Below are 17,868 nucleotides of genomic sequence, written 5' to 3'. Positions count from 1 at the left end.
ACTACATATGAACACTTTTCACATTCCCCCGTGCAACGCGGCTGCTAGACCTAACTTCATGCAAAATCTTAAGGTCCTAGCTCATGTCCAAGGAACCAAAGCCGTCTAAAATGTCAATAATCGATAACTAAAACTTTAATTGTACTGCTTCGTACTAGCTATCACATCAACTTAGAAGCTTCTTCTGTGTTCTATTATGGTGCTTTTAGTGTCTCCGCACACCGCAGCACGCGACATAGCTTTGCACACGAGAAATGTAACCGTTTCAGAGAGAATACCGGCCAATATGACGATCTGGCATTAAGTCGATTCAATAGCAAATGACGAAAACGGCCGGATTTTTCATGTTTTCGCTACATATGAACACTTTTCACATTCCCCCGTGCAACGCGGCTGCTAGACCTCCCTTCATGCAAAATCTTACGGTCCTAACTCATGTCCAAGGCACCAAAGCCGTCGAAAATATCAATAATCGGTAACTAAAATTTGAATTGTACTGCTTCGTACTCTTTATCACATCAACTTAGAAGCTTCTTCTGTGTTCTATTATGGTGCTTTTAGTGTCTCCGCATACCGCAGGACGCGACATAGCTTTGCACACGATAAATGTAACCGTTTCAGAGAGAATACCGGCCAATATGACGATCATGCAAAAGTCGATTCGATAACAAATGACGAAAACGGGCGCATATCTCAGGTTTTCACTACATATAAACACTTTTCACATTCCATAGCCCAACGCGGCTGCTAGACCTCCCTTAATGCAAAATCTTAAGGTCCTAGCTCATGTCCTAGGCACCAAAGCCGTCTAAAAAGTCAATAATCGATAACAATAACTTGAATTGTACTGCTTCGTACTGGCTATCACGTCAACTTAGAAGCTTCTTCTGTGTTCTATTATGGTGCTTTTAATGTCTCCGCATACCGCAGCACGCAACATAGCTTTGCACACGATAAATGTGACGGTATCAGAGAGATTAGCGGGTAATATGACGATCTGGCATTAAGTCGATTCGATAGCAAATGACGAAAACGGGCGGATTTCTCAGGTTTTCACTTCCTATGAACACTTATCACATTCCCCCATGCAACGCAAGCTTTTAGACATCCCTTCATGCAATGTCTTAAGGTCCTAGCTCATGTCAGAGGAAACAAAGCCGTCTAAAAGTCAATAATCGATAACTAAAACTTGAATTGTACTGCTTAGTACAGGCTATCACATTAACGTAGAAGCTTCTTCTGTTTTCTGTTATGGTGCTTTTAGTGTCTCCGCATACCGCAGCACGCGACATAGCTTTGCAAACGATAATTGTAACCGTTTCATAGAGAAGAGCGGAAATATGACGATCTGGCAAAAGTAGATTCGATAGCGAATGATGAAAACGGTCGGATTTCTCAGGTTTTCACTACATATGAACACTTTTCACTTTCCCTCGTGCAACGCGGTTGCTAGACCTCCCTTCATGTAAAATCTTAAGGTCCTAGCTCTTGTCCAAGGCACCAAAGCCGTCTAAAAAAACAATAATCGATAACTAAAACTTAAATTGGACTGCTTTTTACTGGCTTTCACATTAACTTAGAAGCTTGTTCTGTGTTTCATTATGGTGCTTTTAGTGTCTCCGCATACAGCAGCACGCGACATAGCTTTGCACACGGTAAATGTAACCGTTTCAGAGATAAGAGCGGCCAATATGACGATCTGGCATTAAGTCGATTCGATAGCGAATGAAAACGAGCGGATTTCTCAGGTTTTCACTATATATGAACACTTTTCACATTCCCCCGTGATCCACGGCTGCTAGACCTCCCTTCATGCAAAATCTTAAGGTCATAGCACACGTCCAAGGCAACAAAGCCGTCAAAAAAGTCAATAATCGATAACTAAAACTTGAATTGTACTGCTTCGCACTGGCTATCACATCAACTTAGAAGCTTCTTCTGTGATCTATTATGCTGCTTTTAGTGTCTCCGCATACCGTAGCCCGCGAAATAGCTTGGCACACGACAAATGTAACTGTTTCAGAAAAAAGAGCGGACGAAATGACGATTTGGCATTAAGTCGATTGAAGAGCAAATGACGAAAACGGGCGGATTTCTCAGGTTTTCACCACATATGAACATTTTTCACATTCCCCCGTGCAACGCGGCTGCTAGACCTCCCTTCATGCAAAATCTTACGGTCCTAACTCATGTCCAAGGCACCAAAGCCGTCGAAAATATCAATAATCGGTAACTAAAATTTTAATTGTACTGCTTCGTACTCTTTATCACATCAACTTAGCAGCTTCTTCTGTGTTCTATTATGGTGCTTTTAGTGTCTCCGCATACCGCAGGACGCGACATAGCTTTGCACACGATAAATGTAATCGTTTCAGAGAGAAGAGCATACCAATATGACGATCTCGCATTAAGTCGATTCAATAGCAAATGACGAAAACGGGCGGATTTCTTAGGTTTTCACTACATATGAACACTTTTCACATTCCCCCGTGCAACGCGGCTGCTAGCCCACACTTCATGCAAGGTCGTAAGTCCCTAGCTCATGTTCAAGGGACCAAAATCGTCTAAAAAAGTCAATAATCGATTGCTAAAACTTGAAGTGTACTGCTTCGTACTGTCTATCACATCAACATAGAAGCTTTTTCTGTGTTCTATTATGGTGCTTTTAGTGTCTCCGCATACCGCAGCACGCGACATAGCTTTGCACACGATAAATGTAACGGTTTCAGAGAGAAAAGCGGGCAATATGACGATCTGGCATTAAGCAGATTCGATAGCAAGTGACGAAAACGGGCGGATTTCTCTCTTTTTCACTATATATGAACCCTTTTCACATTCCCCAGTGCAACGCAGCTCCTCGACCTCCCTTCTTGCAAAGTCTTAATGTCCTAGCTCATGTCCAAGGCACCAAAGTCGTCAAAAAATTCAATAATCGATAGTTAAACTTGAATTGTACTGCTTCTTACCGACTATCACAGCAACTTAGAAGCTTCTTCTGTGTCCTATTATGGTGCTTTTAGTGTCTCCGCATACCGCAGCACGCGACATAGCTTTGCACGCGATAAACGTAACCGTTTCAGGGAGAAGAGCGGCCAATATGACGATCTGGCATTAAGTCGATTCGATAGCAAATGACGAAAACGGGCGGATTTCTCAGGTTTTCACTACATATGAACACTTTTCACATTCCCCCATGCAACGCGGCTGCTAGACCTCCATTCATGCAAAATCTTAAGGTCCTAGCTCATGTCCAAGGCACCAAAGCTGTATAAAAAGTTAGTAATTGATAACAAAAACTTGAATTGTACTGCTACCTACTGGCTATCACATCAACTTAGAAGCTTCTTCTGTGTTCTATTATGGTGCTTTTAGTGTCTCCGCATACCGCAGCACGCGACATAGCTTTACAAACGATAAATGTAATCGTTTCAGAGAGAAGAGCATGCCAATATGACGATCTGGCATTAAGTCGATTCGATAGCAAATGACGAAAACGGGCGGATTTCTCAGGTTTTCACTACATATGAACACTTTTCACATTCCTCCGTGCACCGCGGCTGCTAGACCTAACTTCATGCAAGGTCGTAAGGTCCTAGCTCATGTTCAAGGCACCAAAATCGTCTAAAAAGTCAATAATAGATAACTAAAACTTGAATTGTACTGCTTCGTACTGGTCTATCACATCAACTTAGATGCTTCTTCAGTGTTCTATTATGGTGTTTTTAGTGTCTCCGCATACCGCAGCCCGAGAAATAGCTTGGCACACGACAAATGTAACCGTTTCAGAAAGACGAGCGGACAAAATGATGATTTGGCATTAAGTCGATTGAAGAGCAAATGACAAAAACGTGCGGATTTCTCAGGTTTTCACTACATATGAACACTTTTCACATTTCCCCGTGCAACGCGGCTGCTAGACCTCACTTCATGCTAAATCTTAAGGTCCCAGCTCATGTCCAAGGCACCAAAGCCGTCTAAGTAGTCAATAATCGATAACTAAAACTTGAATTGTACTGCTTCGTAATGGCTATCACATCAACTTAGAATATTCTTCTCTGTTACATTATAGTGCTTTTAGTGTCTCTACATTCCGGAGCACGTTACATAGCTTTGCACACGATAAATGTAACCGTTTCAGGGAGAAGAGCGGCCAATATGACGATCTGGCATTAAGTCGATTCGATAGCAAATGACGAAAACGGGCGGATTTCTCAGGTTTTCACTACATATGAACACTTTTCACATTCCCCCATGCAACGCGGCTGCTAGACCTCCATTCATGCAAAATCTTAAGGTCCTAGCTCATGTCCAAGGCACCAAAGCCGTCTAAATAGTCAATAATCGATAACTAAAACTCGAATGTTACTGCTTCGTACTGACTATCACATCAACTTAGAATAATCTTCTGTGTTCCATTATGGTGCATTTAGTGTCTCTGCATTCCACAGCACGCGACATAGCTTTGCACACGATAAATGTAACCGTTTCGGAGAGAAGAGCGGCCAATATTACGATCTGGCATTATGTCGACTCGATAGCAAATGACAAAAACGGGCATATGTCTCAGGTTTTCACTACATGTGAACAATTTTCACATTCCCCCGTGCAACGCGGCTGCAAGACCTCCCATCATGCAAGGTCGTAATGTCCTAGCTCATGTTCAAGGCACCAAAATCGTCTAAGAAGTCAATAATCGATAACTAAAACTTGATTTGTACTGCTTCGTATTGGCTATCACATCATCTTAGAAACTTCTTCTGTGTTCTATTATGGTGCTTTTAGTGTCTCCGCATAACGCACCACGCGACATTGCTTTGCACATGATAAATGTAACCGTTACAGAGATTATACCGGCCAATATAACGAACTGGCATTAAGTCGATTCGATAGCGAATGAAAACGGGCGGATTTCTCAGGTTTTCACTACATATGAACACTTTTCACATTCCCCCATGCAACGCGGCTGCTAGACCTCCATTCATGCAAAATCTTAAGGTCCTAGCTCATGTCCAAGGCACCAAAGCCGTCTAAATAGTCAATAGTCGATAACTAAAACTTGAACTGTACTGCTTCGTACTGGCTATCACATCAACTTAGAATATTGTTCTGTGCTCCATTATGGTGCTTTTAGTGTCTCTGCATTCCGGAGCACGTTACATAGCTTTGCACACGATAAATGTAACCGTTTCAGAAAGAATACCGCCAATACGACGATCTGGCATTAAGTCGATTCGATAGCAAATGAAGAAAACGGGCTGATTTCGCAGGTTTTCACTACATATGAACACTTTTCACATTCCCCCGTACAACGCGGCTGATAGACCTAACTTCATGCAAGGTCGTAAGGTCCTAACTCATTTTCGAGGCACCAAAATCGTCTAAAAAGTCAATAATAGATCACTAAAACTTGAATTTTACTGCTTCGTACTGGCTATCACATCAATTTAGAATCTTTCTCTGTGTTCTATTATGGTGCTTCTAGTGTCTCCGCATACCGCAGCACGCGACATAGCTTTGCACGCGATAAATGTAACCGTTTCAGGGAGAAGAGCGGTTATAAGACGATCTGGCAAAAGTCGATTCGATAGCAAATGATGAAAACGGGCGGATTTTTCAGGTTTTCACTACATATGAACACTTTTCACATTCCCCGTGCAACGCGGCTGCTAGACCTAACTTCATGCAAAATCTTAATGTCCTAGCTCATGTCCAAGGCACCAAAGCCGTCTAAAATGTCAATAATCGATAACTAAAACTTTAATTGTACTGCTTCGTACTAGCTATCACATCAACTTAGAAGCTTCTTCTGTGTTCTATTATGGTGCTTTTAGTGTCTCCGCATACAGCAGCACGCGACATAGCTTTGCACACGATAAATGTAACCGTTTCATAGAGAATACTGGCCAATATGACGATGTGGCATTAAGTCGATTCGATAGCAAATGACGAAAACGGGCGGATTTATCAGGTTTTCAGTACATATGAACACTTTTCACATTCCCCCACGCAACGCGGCTGCTAGACCTCCCATCATGCAAAATCGTAAGGTCATAGGTCATGTCCAAGGGACCAACGCGGTCGAAAAAGTCATTAATCGTTAACTAAAACTTGAATTGCACTGCTTCGTACTGGTTAGCACATCAACTTAGTAGCTTCTTCTGTGTTCTATTAAGGTGCTTTTAGTGTCTCCGCACACCGCAGCACGCGACATAGCTTTGCACACGAGAAATGTAACCGTTTCAATGAGAATACCGGCCAATATGACGATCTGGCATTAAGTCGATTCAATAGCAAATGACGAAAACGGCCGGATTTTTCATGTTTTCGCTACATATGAACACTTCTCACATTCCCCCGTGCAACGCGGCTGCTAGACCTCCCTTCATGCAAAATCATACGGTCCTAACTCATGTCCAAGGCACCAAAGCCGTCGAAAATATCAATAATCGGTAACTAAAATTTGAATTGTACTGCTTCGTACTCTTTATCACATCAACTTAGAAGCTTCTTCTGTGTTCTGTTATGGTGCTTTTAGTGTCTCCGCATACCGCAGCACGCGACATAGCTTTGCACACGATAAATGTAACGGTTTCAGAGAGAAAAGCGGGCAATATGACGATCTGGCATTAAGCTGATTCGATAGCAAGTGACGAAAACGGGCGGATTTCTCAGTTTTTCACTACATATGATCCCTTTTCACATTCCCCAGTGCAACGCAGCTCCTCGACCTCCCTTCATGCAATATCTTAAGGTCCTAGCTCATGTCAAAGGCACCAAAGACGTCTAAAAAGTCAATAATCGTTAACTAAAACTTGAATTGTAATGCTTAGTACAGGCTATCACATCAACTTTGAAGCTTCTTATGTGTTCTATTATTGTGCTTTTAGTGTCTCCGCATACCGCAGCACGTGACATAGCTTTGCACACTATAATTGTAACCGTTTCATTGAGAAGAGCGGCCAATATGACGATCTGGCAAAAGTCGATTCGATAGCAAATGACGAAAACGGGCATATATCTCAGGTTTTCACTACATATGAACACTTTTCACATTCCCCCATGCAACGCGGCTGCTAGACCTCCCATCATGCAAAATCTTAAGGTCATAGGTCATGTCAAAGGCACCAAAGCCGTCTAAAAAGTCAATAATCGATAACTAAAACTTGAATTGTAATGCTTAGTACAGGCTATCACATCAACTTTGAAGCTTCTTATGTGTTCTATTTTTGTGCTTTTAGTGTCTCCGCATACCGCAGCACGTGACATAGCTTTGCACACTATAATTGTAACCGTTTCATTGAGAAGAGCGGCCAATATGACGATCTGGCAAAAGTCGATTCGATAGCAAATGACGAAAACGGGCGGATTTCTCAGGATTTCACTACATATGAACACTTTTTACATTCCCCCATGCAACGCGGCTGCTAGTCGTCCCTTCATGCAAAATCTTAAGGTCCTAGCTCATGTCAAAGGCACCAAAGCCGTCTATAAATTCAATAATCGATTACTAACACTTGAATTTAACTGCTTCGAACTGGCTTTCACATCAACTTAGAAGATTCTTCTGTGTTTTATTATGGTGCTTTTAGTATCTCGGCATACCGCAGCACGCGACATCTCTTTGCACACGATAAATGTAACCTTTATAGGGAGAATACCGGCCAATATGACGATCTGGCAAAAGTCGATTCCATAGCAAATGACGAAAACAGGCGGATTTCTCATTTTTTCACTACATATGAACACTTTTCACATTCCCCCATGCAACGCGGCTGCTAGTCGTCCCTTCATGCAAAATGTTAAGGTCCTAGCTCATGTCAAAGGCACCAAAGCCGTCTATAAATTCAATAATCGATAACTAACACTTGAATTGGACTGCTTCGTACTGGCTTTCACATCAACTTAGAAGCTTCTTCTGTGTTCTATTATGGTGATTTTAGTTCAAAATGGTTCAAATGGCTCTGAGCACTATGGGACACAACTGCTGTGGTCATAAGTCCCCTAGAACTTAGAACTACTTAAACCTAACTAACCTAAGGACATCACATACACCCATGCCCAAGGCAGGATTCGAACCTGCGACCGTAGCAGTCGCACGGTTCCGGACTGGGCGCCTAGAACCGCGAGACCACCGCGGCCGGCGGTGATTTTAGTGTCTCCACATACGACAGCACGCGACATAGCTTTGCACACGATAAAAGTAACCGTTTCAGAGACAAGTGTGGCCAATATGACGATCTGGCAAAAGTCGATTCGATAGCAAATGACGAAAACGTGCGGATTTCTCAGGTTTTCACCATATATGAACACTTTTCACATTCCCCCGTGCAACACGGCTGCTAGACCTCCCTTCATGTAAAATCGTAAGGTCCTAGCTCATGTCCAAGGCACCAAAGCATTCTAAAAAGTCAATAATCGATAACTAAAACTTGAATTCTACCGCTTCGTTTTTTCTATCACATCAAGTTAGAAGCTTCTTCTATGTTCTTTTATGGTGCTTTTAGTGTCTCCGCATACCGCAGCACGACACCTAGCTTCGCACACGATAAATGTAACCGTTTCAGAGAGAACTGCGTCCAATATGACGATCTGGAATTAAGTCGATTCGATAGCAAGTGACGTAAACGGGCGGATTTCTCAGGTTTTCACTAATGTGAACACTTTTCACATTCCCCCGTGCAACGCGGCTGCTAGACCTCCCTTCATGCAACTTCGTAAGGTCCTAGCTCATGTCCAAAGCACCAAAATCGTCTACAAATTCAATAATTGAGGGCTAAAAATTGAATTCTACTGCTTCGTACAGGCTATCACTTCAACTTAGAAGCTTCTTCTGTATTCTATTATGGTGCTTTTAGTGTCTCCGCATACCGCAGCACGCCACATAGCTTTGCACACGATAAATGTAACCTTTTCAGGGAGAATACCGGCCAATATGACGATCTGGCAAATGTCGATTCGATAGCAAATGACGAAAACGGGCGGGTTTATCACGTTTTCTCTACATATGAACACTATTCACATTCTCTCGTGAACCACGGCTGCTAGAACTCCCACATGCTAATCTTAAGGTCCTAGCTCATGTCCAAGGCACCAAAGCCATCTAAAAAGTCAATAATCGATTACTAAAACTTGAATTGTACTGCTTCGTACTCGCTATCACATCAACTTAGAAGCTTCTTCTGTGTTCTATTATGGTGCTTTTAGTATCTCCACATACCGCAGCACGCGACATCGCTTTGCACACGATAAATGTAACCTTTTCAGGGAGAATACCGGCCAATATGACGATCTGGCAAAAGTCGATTAGATAGCAAATGACGAAAATAGGCGGATTTCTCAGGTTTTCACTACATATGAACACTTTTCACATTCCCCCATGCAACGCGGCTGCTAGTCGTCCCTTCATGCAAAATCTTAAGGTCCTAGCTCATGTCAAAGGCACCAAAGCGTCTATAAATTCAATAATCGATAACTAACACTTGAATTGGGCTGCTTCGTATTGGCTTTCACATCAACTTAGAAGCTACTTTTGTGTTCTACTACGGTGCTTATAGTGTCTCCGCATACTGCAGCACGCGACATAGTTTTGCACACCATAAATGTAACTGTTTCAGAGACAGGTACGGCCAATACGACGATCTGGCATTAAGTCGGTTCGATAGCAAATGAGGAAAACGGGCGGATTTCTCAGGTTTTCACTACATATGAACACCTTTCACATTCCCCAGTCAAACGCGGCTGCTGCACCTCCCTTCATGCAAAATCTTAAGGACATACCTCATGTCCAAGCCCCGAAAGCCGTCTAAAATGTCAATAATCGATAGTTAAAACTTGAATTTGACTGCTTCGTACTGGCATTCACATCAACTTAGAAGCTTCTTCTGTGTTCCATTATGGTGTTTTTAGTGTCTCCGATTACCGCAGCTCGCCAGATAGCTCCGCACACGTAAATGTAACCGTTTCAGAGATAAGAGCGGCCAATATGACGATCTGGCATTAAGTCGATTCGATAGCAAATGAAAACGGGCGGATTTCTCAGATTTTCACTACATATGCTTTTCACATTCCCCCGTGATCCACGGCTGCTAGATCTCCCTACATGCAAAATCTTAAGGTCCTAGCCCACTTCCAAGGCAACATGGCCGTATAAAAAGTCAATAATCGATAACTAAAACTTGAATTGTACTGCTTCGTACTGGCTATCACATCAACGTAGAAGCTTCTTCTGTGTTCTACTACGGTGATTTTAGTGTCCCCGCATACTGCAGCACGCGACATAGCTTTGCACACGATAAGTGTAACCTTTTCAGGGAGAATACCGACAATATGACGTTCTCTCAAAAGTCGATTCGATAGCAAATGACGAAAACGGTCGGATTTCTCAGGTTTTCACTACATATGAACACTTTTCACATTCCCCCATGCAACGCGGCTGCTAGTCGTCCCATCATGCAAAATCTTAAGGTCCTAGCTCATGACAAAGGCACCAAAGCCGTCTATAAATTCAATAATCGATAACTAACACTTAATTGGACTGTTTCGTACTGGCTTTCGCATCAACTTAAAAGCTTCTTCTGTGTTCTATTATGGTGATTTCAGTGTCTCCGCATACGAAAGAACGCGACATAGCTTTGCACACGATAAAAGTAACCGTTTCAGATAGAAATGCGGCCAATATGACGATCTGGCATTAAGTCGATTCGATAGCAAATGACGAAAACGGTCGGATTTCTCAGGTTTTCACTACATATGAACACCTTTCACACTCCCTCGTAATACGCGGCTACTAGACCTCTCTTCATGTAAAATCTTAAGGTCCTAGCTCATATCCAAGGCACCAAAGCCGTCTAAAGAGTCAATAATCGATAACTAAAACTTGAATACTACCGCTTCGTTTTGGCTATCACATCAAGTTAGAAGTTTCTTCTATGTTCTTTTATGGTGCTTTTAGTGTCTCCGCATACCGCACACACGACATCGCTTTACACACGATAAATGTAACATTTTCAGGGAGAATACCGACAATATGACGATCTGGCAAAAGTCATTTGATAGCAAATGACGTAAACGGGCGGATTTCTCAGGATTTCACTAATGTGAACACTTTTCACATTCCCACGTGCAACGCCGCTGCTAGACCTCCATTCATGCAACTTCGTAAGGTCCTAGCTCATGTCCAAAGCACCAAAATCGTCTACAAATTCAATAATTGATGGCTAAAAATTGAATTCTACTGCTTCGTACAGGCTATCACATTAACTTAGAAGCTTCGTCTGTGTTCTATTATGATGCTATTAGTGTCTCCGCATACCGCAGCACGCGACATAGCTTTGCACACGATAAATGTAACCGTTTCAGAGAGAAGAGCTGCCAATATCACGATCTGGCAAAAGTCGATTCGATAGCAAGTGACGAAAACGGTCTGATTTCTCAGGTTTTCACAACATATGAACACTTTTCACATTCCCTCATGCAACGCGGCTGCTAGACGTCCCATCATGCAAAATCTTAAGGTCCTAGCTCATGTCCAAGGCACCAAAGCCGTCTAAGAAGACAATAATTGTTAGCTAAAACTTCAATTGTACTGCTTCGTTTTGGCTATCACATCAAGTTAGAAGCTTCTTCTGTGTTCTATTATAGTCCTTTTAGTGTCTCCGCATACCGCAGCACGCGACATAGCTATGCACACGATAAATGTTACCGATTCAGAGAGAAGAGCCGCCAATATAACGATCTCGCATTAAGTCGATTCGATAGCAAATGACGAATACGGGCGGATTTCTCAGCTTTTCACTACATATGAACACTTTTCACATTCCCCCGTGCAACGTGGCTGCTAGACCACGATTGACAGAAAATCTTAAGGTGCTAGCTCATGCCCAAAGCACCAAAGCCGTCTAAAAAGTCAATAAACGATAACTGATACTTGAATTGTACTGCTTCGTACTGGCTATCACATCACCGTAGAAGCTTCTTCTAAGTTCTACTACGGTGCTTTTAGTGTCTCCGCATACCGCAGCACGCGACATAGCTTTGCACACGATAAAAGTAACCGTTTCTGACAGAAGAGCGGGAAATATGACGATCTGGCATTAAGTCGATTCGATAGCAAATGACGAAAACGGTCGGATTTCTCAGGTGTTCACTACATATGAACACCATTCACATTCCCCCGTGCAATGCGGCAGATAGATCTCCCTTCATGCAAAATTTTAAGGTCCTAGCTCATGTCCAAGGCACCAAAGCCGTCTAAAAAGCCAATAATCGACAGCTAAAACTTGAATTGTACTACTTCGTACTGGCTATCACTTCAACTTAGAAGCTTCTTCTGTATTCTATTATGGTGCTTTTAGTGTCTCCGCATACCGCAGCACGCCACATAGCTTTGCACACGATAAATGTAACCTTTTCAGGGAGAATACCGGCCAATATGACGATCTGGCAAATGTCGATTCGATAGCAAATGACGAAAACGGGCGGGTTTATCACGTTTTCTCTACATATGAACACTATTCACATTCTCTCGTGAACCACGGCTGCTAGAACTCCCACATGCTAATCTTAAGGTCCTAGCTCATGTCCAAGGCACCAAAGCCGTCTAAAAAGTCAATAATCGATTACTAAAACTTGAATTGTACTGCTTCGTACTGGCTATCACATCAACTTAGAAGCTTCTTCTGTGTTTTATTATGGTGCTTTTAGTATCTCCACATACCGCAGCACGCGACATCGCTTTGCACACGATAAATGTAACCTTTTCAGGGAGAATACCGGCCAATATGACGATCTGGCAAAAGTCGATTCGATAGCAAATGACGAAAATAGGCGGATTTCTCAGGTTTTCACTACATATGAACACTTTTCACATTCCCCCATGCAACGCGGCTGCTAGTCGTCCCTTCATGCAAAATCTTAAGGTCCTAGCTCATGTCAAAGGCACCAAAGCCGTCTATAAATTCAATAATCGATAACTAACACTTGAATTGGGCTGCTTCGTATTGGCTTTCACATCAACTTAGAAGCTTCTTTTGTGTTCTACTACGGTGCTTATAGTGTCTCCGCATACTGCAGCACGCGACATAGTTTTGCACACCATAAATGTAACTGTTTCAGAGACAGGTACGGCCAATACGACGATCTGGCATTAAGTCGGTTCGATAGCGAATGATGAAAACGGGCGGATTTCTCAGGTTTTCACTACATATGAACACCTTTCACACTCCCTCGTAATACGCGGCTACTAGACCTCTCTTCATGTAAAATCTTAAGGTCCTAGCTCATGTCCAAGGCACCAAAGCCGTCTAAAAAGTCAATAATCGATAACTAAAACTTGAATTCTACCGCTTCGTTTTGGCTATCACATCAAGTTAGAAGTTTCTTCTATGTTCTTTTATGGTGCTTTTAGTGTCTCCGCATACCGCACACACGACATCGCTTTGCACACGATAAATGTAACATTTTCAGGGAGAATACCGACAATATGACGATCTGGCAAAAGTCGATTTGATAGCAAATGACGTAAACGGGCGGATTTCTCAGGATTTCACTAATGTGAACACTTTTCACATTCCCACGTGCAACGCCGCTGCTAGACCTCCCTTCATGCAAAATCTTAAGGTCCTAGCTCATGTCCAAGGCACCAAAATCGTCTAAAAATTCAATAATTGATAGCTAAAAATTGAATTGTACTGCTTCGTACAGTCAATCACATTAACTTAGAAGCTTCGTCTGTGTTCTATTATGATGCTATTAGTGTCTCCGCATACCGCAGCACGCGACATAGCTTTGCACACGATAAATGTAACCGTTTCAGAAAGAAGAGCTGCCAATATGACGATCTGGCAAAAGAAGATTCGATAGCAAGTGACGAAAACGGTCTGATTTCTCAGGTTTTCACTACATATGAACACTTTTCACATTCCCCCGTGATCCACGGGTGCTAGACCTCCCTTCATGCAAAATATTAACGTCCTAGCCCACGTCCAAGGCAACAAAGCCGTCTAAAAAGTCAATAATCGATAACTAAAACTTGAATTGTACTGCTTCGTACTGGCTATCACATCAACTTAAAAGCTTGTTCTGTGATCTATTATGGTGCTTTTAGTGTCTCCACATACCGCAGCACGCGACATCGCTTTGCACACGATAAATGTAACCTTTTCAGGGAGAATACCGGCCAATATGACGATCTGGCATTAAATCGATTCGATAGCAAATGAGGAAAACGGGCGGATTTCCCAGGTTTTCACTACATATGAACACCTTTCACATTCCCCAGTCCAACGCGGCTGCTGCACCTCCCTTCATGCAAAATCTTTAGGACCTACCTCATGTCCAAGCCACGAAAGCCGTCTAAAAACTCAATAATCGATAGTTAAAACTTGAATTGGAATGCTTCGTACTGGCTATTACATCAACTTAGAAGCTTCTTCTGTGTTCTATTATGGAGCTTTTAGTGTCTCCGTATACCGCAGCACGCGACATAGCTTTGCACACGATAAATGTAACCGTTTCAGAGAGATGTACGGCCAATATGACTATCTGGCATTAAGTCGATTCAATAGCAAATGACGAAAACGGGCGGTTTTATCAGATTTTCAATGCATATGAACACTTTTCACATTCAACCGCCCAACGCGGTTGCTAGACCTCCCTTCATGTAAAATCGTAAGGTCCTAGCTCATGTCCAAGGCACCAAAGCCGTCTAAAAAGTCAAGAAACGATAACTAAAACTTGAATTGTACAGCTTCGTACTGGCTATCACATCAACTTAGAAGCTTCTTCTGTGTTTTATTATGGTGCTTTTAGTATCTCCGCATACCGCAGCACGCGACATCGCTTTGCACACGATAAATGTAACCTTTTCAGGGAGAATACCGGGGAATATGACGATCTGGCAAAAGTCGATTCGATAGCAAATGACAAAAACGGGCGGATTTCTCAGGTTTTCACTACATATGAACACCTTTCACACTCCCCCGTCCAACGCGGCTACTAGACCTCTCTTCATGTAAAATCTTAAGGTCCTAGCTCATGTCCAAGGCACCAAAGCCGTCTAAAAAGTCAATAATCGATAACTAAAACTTGAATTCTACCGCTTCGTTTTGGCTATCACATCAAGTTAGAAGCTTCTTCTATGTTCTTTTATGGTGCTTTTAGTGTCTCCGCATACCGCACTCGCGACATCGCTTTGCACACGATAAATGTAACCCTTTCAGAGAGAATATCGGCCAATACGTCGATCTGGCAAAAGACGATTCGATAGCAAATGACAAAAACGGGGGGGTTTATCAGGTTTTAACTGCATATGAACACTTTTCACATTCACCTGTGCAACGCGGTTGCCAGACCTCCCTTCATGCAAAATCTTAACGTCCTAGCGAACGTACAAGGCAACAAAGCCGTCTAAAAAGTCAATAATCGATAACTAAAACTTGAATTGTACTGCTTCGTACTGGCTATCACATCACCGTAGAAGCTTCTTCTGTGTTCTACTACGGTGCTTTTAGTGTCTCCGCATACCGCAGCACGCGACATAGCTTTGCACACGATAAATGTAACCGTTTCAGAGAGAAGTGCGGCCAATATGACGATCTGGCAAAAGTCGATTCGATAGCAAATGACGAAAACGGTCGGATTTCTCAGATGTTCACTACATATGAACACCATTCACATTCCCCTGTGCATTGCGGCAGATAGATCTCCCTTCATACAAAATTTTAAGGTCCTAGCTCATGTCCAAGGCACCAAAGCCGTCTAAAAAGCCAATAAACGACAGCTAAAACTTGAATTGTACTACTTCGTACTGGCTATCACTTCAACTTAGAAGCTTCTTCTGTGTTCTATTATGGTGCTTTTAGTGTCTCCGCATACCGCAGCAAGAGACCTAGCTTTGCACATGATAAATGTTACCGTTTCAGAGAGAAGAGCAGCCAATATGTCGATCTGTAATTAAGTCGATTCGATAGCAAATGACGAAAACGGGCGGATTTCTCAGGTTTTCACTACATATGAACACTTTTCACATTCCCCCCTGCAACGCAGCTCCTAGTCCTCCCTTCATGTAATATATTAAGGTCCTAGCTCATGTCAAAGGCACCAAAGACGTCTAAAAATTCAATAATCGATAACTTAAACTTGAATTGTACTGCTTCGGACTGGCTATCACATCACCTTAGAAGCTTCTTCTGTTATCCATTATGGTGCTTTTAGTGTCTCCGCATACCGGAGCAAGAGACCTAGCTTTGCACATGATAAATGTTACCGTTTCAGAGAGAAGAGCAGCCAATATGACGATCAGGAATTAAGTCGATTCTATAGCAAATGACGAAAACAGGCGGATTTCTCAGGTTTTCAGTATATGTGAACACTTTACTCATTCCCCCGTGCAACGCCGCTGCTGGACCTCCATTCATGCACAATCTTAAGTTCCTAGCTCATGTCCAATGCACCAAAGCCTTTAAAAAGTCAATAATCGATAACTAAAAAACTTGAATTGTACTGCTTCGTACCGGCTATCACATCAACTTTGAAGCTTCTTCTGTGTTCTATTATGGTGCTTTTAGTGTCTCCGCATACCGCAGCACGCGACATCGCTTTGCACACGATAAATGTAACCGTTTCAGAGAGAATAGCGGGCAATATGAGGATCTGGCATTAAGTTGATTCCATAGCAAATGACGAAAACGGGCGGATTTCTCAGGTTTCCACTACATATGAACACATTTCACATTCGCCCCTGCAACGCAGCTGCTAGTCCTTCCTTCATGTAATATCTTAAGGTCCTAGCTCATGTCCAAGGCACCAAAGCCGTCTAAAAAGTCAATAATCGATCACTAAAACTTGAATTGTAATGCTTAGTACAGGCTATCACATCAACTTTGAAGCTTCTTATGTGTTCTATTATTGTGCTTTTAGTGTCTCCGCATACCGCAGCACGTGACATAGCTTTGCACACTATAATTGTAACCGTTTCATTGAGAAGAGCGGTCAATATGACGATCTGGCAAAAGTCGATTCGATAGCAAATGACGAAAACGGGCATATATCTCAGGTTTTCACTACATATGAACACTTTTCACATTCCCCCATAAACCGCAGGTTGTAGACATCCCTTCATGCAATATCTTAAGGTCCTAGCTCATGTCAAAGGAACCAAAGCCGTCTAAAAAGTCAATAATCGATAACTAAAACTTGAATTTTACTGCTCCTTACTGGCTATCACATCAACATAGAAGCTTCTTCTGTGTCCTATTGCGGTGCTTTTAGTGTCTACGCATACCACAGCACGCGACATAGCTTTGCACACGATAAATGTAACGGTTTCAGAGAAAAGAGCGGCCAATATGACGATCTTGCAAAAGTCGATTCGATAGCAAATGACGAAAACGGGCGGATTTATCAGGTTTTCACTACATATGAACACTTTTCACATTCCCCCATGCAACGCGGCTGCTAGACCTCCCATCATGCAAAATCTTAAGGTCATAGGTCATGTCCAAGGCACCAAAGCGGTCGAAAAAGTCATTAATCGTTAACTAAAACTTGAATTGCACTGCTTCCTACTGGTTAGCACATCAACTTAGTAGCTTCTTCTGTGTTCTATTAAGGTGCTTTTAGTGTCTCCGCACACCGCAGCACGCGACATAGCTTTGCACACGAGAAATGTAACCGTTTCAGAGAGAATACCGGCCAATATGACGATCTGGCATTAAGTCGATTCAATAGCAAATGACGAAAACGGCCGGATTTTTCATGTTTTCGCTACATATGAACACTTTTCACATTCCCCCGTGCAACGCGGCTGCTAGACCTCCCTTCATGCAAAATCATACGGTCCTAACTCATGTCCAAGGCACCAAAGTCGTC

Source organism: Schistocerca gregaria, unplaced genomic scaffold, assembly GCF_023897955.1.
Source record: "Schistocerca gregaria isolate iqSchGreg1 unplaced genomic scaffold, iqSchGreg1.2 ptg000139l, whole genome shotgun sequence".
Classification (NCBI taxonomy): Eukaryota; Metazoa; Arthropoda; class Insecta; order Orthoptera; family Acrididae; genus Schistocerca; species Schistocerca gregaria.
Note: the sequence above shows the minus strand (reverse complement) of the source record.